The 8,808-nt window shown below is 31.0% G+C and overlaps 1 long non-coding RNA gene across 1 annotated transcript; it reads left to right on the plus strand.

The window, feature by feature from the left end:
* Positions 1-88: 88 nt before the first annotated feature.
* On the plus strand, positions 89-7,385 carry LOC132751098 (uncharacterized). Its single transcript, XR_009628642.1, has 3 exons — positions 89-310; positions 6,457-6,612; positions 7,164-7,385. It is a non-coding gene; the product is annotated as an uncharacterized LOC132751098 (long non-coding RNA).
* The last annotated feature ends 1,423 nt before the right edge of the window (positions 7,386-8,808 follow it).

Genomic DNA, 8,808 nt, shown 5'->3' on the forward strand with positions numbered 1-8,808 from the left:
CCTTCGGAACCAGTGACCTCCATACTAATTCATTGGCTTTCAATAGCAGTCAGTTACTTCCATACCAACCATTGACTTTCCTTAACAACTGGTTGCTACTAGAGCCACCATTGAATTCACCTTCATAACCAGTTGATTTACGGCAACTATTGATTTTCATAGCGAAAATGAATATTATATATTTTATTATCATATATGTTTTCAATTTATTATAAGCTGAATTGTTCACGAATGGTGGAAAAGATATTGCGTTCAGTGATTATGGACAAACATGGAAACTTCACAGAACAATTGCTTCAAAGGCATTGCGGTAAATTATCAAACATTGTCTTCACAATTCAAACAGAATAAGGGTTCATATTATATAGGTATTTTAGCGTTAATCTTTTTAAATTTTCGTAAAATCCTAATTTGATACTTATTCTTAAAGTTTCATTTTTCTAAATTTTATAGCAACCGTAATTGCTATACGTGTATTTGGTTTAAAAACTGGGGTTGTTTGTCGACTCGAAATTGTTCATATGTCAGTGTACACACAACCAATCCTAGTTTTATAGGCATACATTTCCTTCCACATTTGTATGACGAAACCGACTTACAATTTATATTTGCATGAAAAATCCGCCTTTTGGTTATTAGAGCACCAAAAGTAGCAGTCCAAATTTAATGTTGGATTTCCGTATTAAATAAGGGTACTTTGCATAGAAAGACTATACTAAATTCGTCGTTAATCTTTTGTGGGCAAATGGCCTAGTGTACTGTGAAGATCTACGGCAAAGGTTTGTTTGCACACCAGTATTATATTTGAAAATTAAGCATTTGTTCCGGATAACTACAGTATTGAGACACTTTCGATTGCCGTGGATATGCACGAACTAATTATAGTCTTCATTTGCATATTAAAGACATAAGTGCACGAGTCTATACCATGTTAGTATTGCCTAAATTAAATACCCTAATAGTGAACAGTACATTGTACTCAAGGTGAGCTTTTGTAGTCAAAATGTGTTCAGCGTCAATCATCTATCAGCGCGTCCTTGCGTCTGTCTTCATTTGTTTTCAAACCTTTCAATTAAATGGGTCAATTTCTGATGAAAAAAAAGAACAACATCCGGAACCATCTATATACAAATATACTAACATAAACATAAGTATAAAAAATACGGAAAAAAGCTTTTTTATCGTTTTCAAAGCACGAAATTATAAAAAAGAGGAGCAAATTTCAGAATCATTGCCTGAATTTGTCGGCAAAAATGGATAAAACCCTGTCTAATATTAACCAAATACAATAATTTCACGCCATTGTATAAACATATTAAGTATAATTATGTTTATTTATCGCGATTTCATTTATGTATATTTTTGTCCTTGTTTGGCCGCTCATATGATTATAATCATTTTCTCCATTATCGCTTGTGCAAAACAACAACAACAACAAACAAAAACATCGAACTCGCAAAATCAAGGACATATGTTACAAGTACATCATTTATTTTGATATGTTTACTATATGCCAGCAGTTCTATCCAGTATCAACAAAATTTGATGTTTAAGACGTGTATAAAATAAGAAGCGCAATAACTGGTGACATCGACCTTTTATTTGTACTTACATGATGCAAAAGGCCAATCAATATCGCATTTAATTAAATGTGTTATACTACGTGATGCAAAACATGCACGCCTGTACATTGCGATCAATGAAAATTAAGCAAATCTAAACATCCGCATGACAGGATATTATTTACATAAAAAACGATTATAACTACATGTGGTAGTGAGAACATGTGTGTACCAATCCACAATTACGAGGCCACATTAAAATTAAAACAAGGCAGTTTGAAGTACAGCTAAATCCCCTTCCGCAGCAGACATGAATATGCATTATAGCATAAAATCGGCTATTTTTCCCTCTTTTGCCCATGTTATAACGGGGCCAAAACCATGTGTTAACATAGTCACGCGCTCTTGTTATAGCCCAGTTTCACCTATGCGCAATACATACAGGGCCCAGTAAACAAACAAAAAAAAATGACGATTTGGCCTGTTTGCCGAAGAGTCATGCGCTCTTGTTATATTGAAATTTATTGATTCGAGGGCCTTAGTCGCATATTCCAGTAACTATGCCGGAAAAACGGCGTATAGACATCGGTGCTAATATTGGTTGTCGCCCTTTCTAAGAAACGACAGTTGTCAATGTAAACGAACACAGTAGAATCTACCTGTCATTCAGTTTAACACTCCGATTAACTTACAAAACTAGATAACACAAAACTAATATGAGAAAATGTTTTTTATGTATGTTAATGTTGATAAATGCTATTTATATTTCTTTGAGAGAATAATGCTTAGTGCCTGATTTTTTTATAAACTTGTTTGCTTGAAAAAAAAACAACCGATTCTGATGTCACTGATCTTTTTTCTACCGTCAATCTGAAATCACTCTAAGAATTTCTGAGGGTCATGTTTTGTCTTGGGTAGAGGGTAGAGTAATGTAACGTTTTTTTTTTCTTGAGATAATAAATCTCCAAAGGCCAAGCTTTGTTAAATCAATTAAAATTCAAAATTTCGTTCGGTTCCGAGAATTTTCCAAGTTGTTGGCCCCGGAAAAATGAAACGCATACGTAAAACATAGAATTGGATAAATACCGTCTAAGCACAAGAATTTTATGTAATTGTGTTTTGTATAAATATATACATCACGAATCTGTTTGAAAATTTTATGCTATAATAGCGTCAACGCACGTTTATTTCGTGTTATAAAGTCTGCAGAGTCCTACCGGGCTCGGGCACCAACCGTTCCTCGGGACTCTGCAGACGTTATAACACGGAAAACGTGCATTAACCCTATATTTCTTGACCTTGAACAGACCATGATCTTGATATTGTGCCATGAATATAATAAGCAAATAGTCTTATGATAGTATTTATATAAAATCTTCCAGAAAGTCTAAAAGTTATGGAAAACATTTTACATTGACCTTAGGGGTAGCAACCTGGATGTTGGGTTCTGCACATCATGTCTTTAAGATTATCATTTCTCCCAAGTTATTTAAAAACGATTTCAGCGGTTTTTAAAAGTTATGGAGCGGAAACACAAAAAGTAGTCTTTAAGTGTTAACTTGACATGAGGGGAAGCAACCCAATAATTACACTTTGCTAATCTTTCCATAATTGGGATTACTTGTGCCACGATATTTCAATTATTTTCAGTGCTTTGAAAGTTATGAAGCGGGCACGAATTATAGACTTTTAACACTTGTCCTTCAAGTGTACATTGACCTTGGGGGTAGCAACCTGCATATTTTCTCATAATAATCACTTGTGCTAAATTATTTTAAAAAATCAGGTGTGAAGTGTACACAAATGTAGACTTTTTACATTTGACCTTTCAGTGTGACCTTGCCATTGGGGGTAGCAACCCAATTGTAATGCTCTGCACTTCGTCTCATAATGGGGTCTCAGTGTGATAAATTTAGGGACATTCATAATGGAAATGAAGGATATTTATGTATGATACTAAAAACTTGTTTTGTAAGTTACATGAGTGTACCCTTTTCTATCAAATATAAGTAAATATGGAGACGACTTTTTGATAAATAAACTTTAGACAGTGCAACATAAATCTTGAAATTACATTTTTGAAGGACTACAAAAAATTCAATGTATCAATGAATATAAAATATTTGCTTTTGCTTATTGATCTACTTACCTGTCTATCATTTTACATAAAAAAAGAAGAGGGTTGGATAAGAAAACCCGTCAGATTTTTTTTAATTATAATTGTCAAAAAAAAAAATGAACCCACGCACTATCGAAACTGTCTCCTCACTGAAAATGAATATTCTCCAGAAAGGAGATACTGCATTAGGCATCCGATACCTTAATATTACAAAAGATTCATATTTACAATGGTTTCAGTATAAGTTAATCACAGAATACAGGCGACGAATTATCTTATGCATAAAATGCATAAAAAGAGAATAAAAGATGTTATTAATTATATATTATATTAATATACATTATATATGTTCTTTCTGCAACAACCATATTGAAACTATAAAATATTTATTATCTGTTTTGGGATTGCCAGTTAAGTTCTTCCTTCTGGGAAGATATCAAGTCATCGATTAATTTAAAATGTACTGATGTCAACGCACATTGACCTTAACACAATTTAGTATAGGCAATGAACAATTGAACACTTAAATGTATTTAATGCAACATTGACTTTAATTTTGTTTGGAAAGTATACTCTTTATCGATGCATATCAAAGAACTCAGTTCTATTAAAAGTTACGTCGCCCAGCTTTTGAAAACACAATTATAAAATCATTAATAATAATGATATAAATGCATAAAGTATTCATGACAAGAGGTACAACTCTTAATTGAACATCAATATCAAAATAGTAGGAGTTGTTTCTCTTGAGTTGATGACACTTTTGTCAAAATAAGTATCAATGTGATATTGGGATCTCCTTTATGTTTAAGAAGTTCTATAATATTGTAATGTAATAAAATAAAGCTTCTGAAAAGGAATCTTTTTCCAATGTTACTGGCATTAATAACGTTTTACAATATTGGAACAATTATACCATTGAATTGCTAACATTATTATCTTTGTAGAAAGAAATTATATCTCAATATATTGTATGTTTGTGCATAAATGTTTTGTATTGTGAAAAACATCTGAGAATAAAAATAAATTTAGCTCTGGGATCAAAAATTTGCCCTGCCTTTTGAAGATTATAACTATATTAAGTTAAAAATATTTATTCTCAAAAGCAATGAACACTCAATTTGATATGTGTTTGGAATTAAACGTTGTGGATATATTCCAAGTTTGTTCAAATTATTGCCCTTATAGCCTGATTTGGCTTCACCCCAGGGGTCATGGATTTTCCTTATTTGTATATAGCAAATACTTAAAAAGTTCCTTTTTCTCTAAAACAATGAAGGCTAAAGCTTAGCATGAAACATTGTCTATTAGACCTCTAACAAAATTGATTTAATTATAACCCTTGAGTCTAAATTGGCCCCACAGAGGTAGGTCACGGATTTCCCTTAGATCTCTATAGTTAAAACTTAAACCCTGTGACATATTTATTTGTATTCAAAGCTTCAGCTATGAAATATGGACCAGATGCATAATGAACATTGACATTTGCTGACTTAGGGTTTGACCAATTGATATACGATTTTAAACAAAACTAACGCTCTGAAATTTGGATTTATGACACAGTTTCAGACGCAAAATTGAACTTTGACCTAGCTTTTAATTTGAATTACCCGTGATAAAGCTATGCAATTTAGGCTATATGCGCAGTTTCAAATGCAGAATTTAATTTTGACCTATATTTTGTCCCAGTTACATTTTTATTTGCACTGAGAGCTACTGCATTGAAAATTAAACTACTGCTGCAGTTTTAAACTTTGATATCAGTTGACATAGAAATCTAGATATCAATATTATGCATGTCTTTCAATATCATCAGTTCTGTGTAATTTTATGTCTCCATTCTCCATACTCACAACGTGTGCGATAAATGTGCATCATGGCTCTTTTCTTATCTGTTTTATGATAAAATGTGTTGCTGACCTGAACTATTTTATAAGTGTAGAGTGATACACGTTTTAATAAATTGAAATCCTAAATAGTTCCATGCCGACACCCCATTCTTATCAAACGATTCGGCAGTATGTTTTTTTGATCTGTTTGTGAATCATTCTGTCTGTCTTAAAACTTTAAACTGGCTCAAAAATTGCTTTCCATTATTCTAGCTAATGTACATATAAAATAAACACGTCATAATACTATTTTGTTCATAACAAACTTTGTTCATATAAACTTTTAGTCGAAAGCACAATATTGGGGTCTAACTTTTCTTTATAGTATATATTTGATACTTAACAGTTAGTGTCAGCCTTTTAACAGGTACACATTCATGCTCTTAAGAACTAAACAATATCTTTAAGTTCGTTTATAACTTTAGTTAGGGTTTTCCTTTTGAAATCATGATTTAATTTCAACAATGTTTGATCAGATTTACAATGATACTTTTAATAAAAGTAAATAAAACTATAAGCTATACGAGTGCTGCTTATTGTTTAGGTCGAAGGCAAAATTTGTTTTTAAATTAAATATTTATAAGATGCTTCTTTGATTATAGGAAAAGTGATCAAAGTTACATATTTTTGTAATTGAATGTTTTCATAGTGTATACCTTGAATGGACGGTTATATTACACATTTATTTATTTCATTTTGTATAAAATGTTTTGTTTTATACATTATTCTTTTCTCTCTCTTTTTGAAATATTGAGTGATAATTGATTATTTAAGTGACTGATTGATTTTGGTTTCATTTACTCTATTTTGTGGTTTGAGTAGGATTAGCGTATTGTGAAAGACATTTAAAACACCTACTAACATGCGTGAATTTCTCAATTTATAGAAATTACTTGCAAGGAGACGCTTTAGAGCAGAGATTATTTGAAGCAGTAAATGCGGCGTTTGTTGAAATCGATAAAGTCTCTGGTCAGTTTGATCCCGGACAGTACATCAATTTTATTGTTACCAACATTCTGACGAGCATGTGCTTTGGTGAAAAGTAAGTGAAGTCTGGAAATATATGTTTTGTGCCTTTTTATACAAATGGTGATTCTAAAGTCTTAAAGTCATTTTAATATTCAATGTTGAATATCCGCTATCCGCTCACAATCATGTCACGATTGACAAACAATCATCTGAAACATTCAATGTAAAAGTTAAACATGTACTCACATTAATGTCACTGAAATATTCAGTTCAATATCGACTAAAATCATTTTGATAAAATAAGTAATGTAAAGTAATTGCTAACATTCATGTAACTAAAATATTAACTTTTAAATATTCTCATAAAATTATTTTATTGAAATCTCAAAAAAAAATTAAGAATTCACATTAAATCATGTTCCTGAAATTTTCAATGTAAAAGTTCCATGAAAATCATATCCATGAAATAATATTTGTTTATTAAAATCCCCTTACTGATTAAATATAATCAATGAAAATCTGATGGAATTAACATCACTGATCCTGGAAACGGAATTTTTTCAAAGTCATTTTTAAAATATTAGAAACCTTTTATTTGTCCAATTCATGTTGATATTTTCACAGATACGATTTTAACGATAAAGAATTTAGTCATCTTTTGAAAAATGGAAGATGTACTGATTAAAAAATAAATTACAGAAGGTGTGCCTGAAGATTTTATACCAGGTCTAAGATATGTATACAAGTCAAAAGCATTTAAAGAATTGGAGGGATTAAAAGATTGTCTAATAGAAGGTTTCATTAGGAGAAAATACAAGGCAAGAGAGTCAACTTTTAACAAAGGTGAGTTTCCATATAATAACATCCCTGGTCATTATTATCGACTCATTTCAGAAAATAAAGTATATGGGGAAGGTTTTTACATTCTTGCTTTAAAAGGTTTTTTTACCCGTTTTCCCAAATTTCTTTTTTTTAGTTTTTCCCCCTTTCTTTTCGGAAAAAGGTGCCGCTTTTTTTTTCCCACTCAAACCCTTTAAACTCGTAAAAATTAACCAATTGGTACATGCCCAAAATTAATTTTTTGGGATCTTGAAAAATTTTTATTTTTTCAAATTTTACGAAACCCGGCAAACCCTACCCCCGGTTCCCATTTTCCAACCCTTTTTTTCCCATAATTTTTAAAGCATTTGCCCTTGTGGAATATGTTTATTATTCCCAAACCCCTTTTTTTTTTTTTTTTATTTCGTTTAAAAGGCCCAAATTGAAAAAAATTTCCCAACTCTAATCTTTATTTTTGTTTACAGGGTGAAATTATGGGAATCTTAAAACAAAATTTAATTTTATTCTTTTTTTGTCCATTGATGTGGTTGGGTTTTTAAAATGAAGAAAATTTAAAAAATTTTTTTGGGAGATGAACAAACATTTTTAAATGGAAAACCTTTTAATTTTTTTCTCCGGGAGGGAAGCAGAAAAAGAGGAGGTTTTCAAGCGTTAGTTTCCCCGGATGAAGATTTTAAAATTTAAAAATTCCCGACGCTTGCTGAAAATTAAAATTTTCGGTTAAATTTGGTTTACAATCTTTTCATTTTTCCAAACATTTTAAAATTTTGAAAACCTTTTAAAAAATAGAATTTTGAAAACTTTTGGGAACAAAAAAACATCGTGTGGTAAAAAAATTTTTTGTTTTGAAAAAATTATTTATAAAAAATTAAAAAAAAAACTACAAATTTTTATAAAACTTGTACATTTCAAATCCATTTTTTTTTCCCAAATTGGGCCCGATTCTTTGGGTTTAAACGGCATATTCCGGTTTTTATTTCTTTCGGGTTTTTTTTTGATTATATAGCCCTTTAATTTTGACATTTTTATTGACAACTTCGGGGCCGGATATTTTATTTTTTTATTAAAATTTGTTCTGGGTATTTTCGACCTTATTAAATTTCTTTCTCCTTTCTGGAACAGTTTTTTTTTTCCCTAAAATTGAAAAAAACTTTATGTTCATTTTTTTTTTAAGCTTTGGCCCTAAAATCACTGGCCCAAAAAAACATCGGGGGTTTGCCCTGTTGCATATGGTCGCTTTTTCAGATATTCAACGTAAGGTCCAAGACGAGATAGCGAACGCCGTTGGTAAGCTCAAAACGTTAAAACATTCTTATCTCATAACAAAATCTTTTAAAGTTAGCCAATCACCATCACACTATATTTTGTTCATACAACAGTGAGCAAATTTGATCAATCACATTTACTGGCCATTTTTCGGTGTTATTTA

This window comes from Ruditapes philippinarum, unplaced genomic scaffold (genome assembly GCF_026571515.1).
Source record: "Ruditapes philippinarum isolate M1 unplaced genomic scaffold, ASM2657151v2 ctg23778_1_1_1_1, whole genome shotgun sequence".
Classification (NCBI taxonomy): Eukaryota; Metazoa; Mollusca; class Bivalvia; order Venerida; family Veneridae; genus Ruditapes; species Ruditapes philippinarum.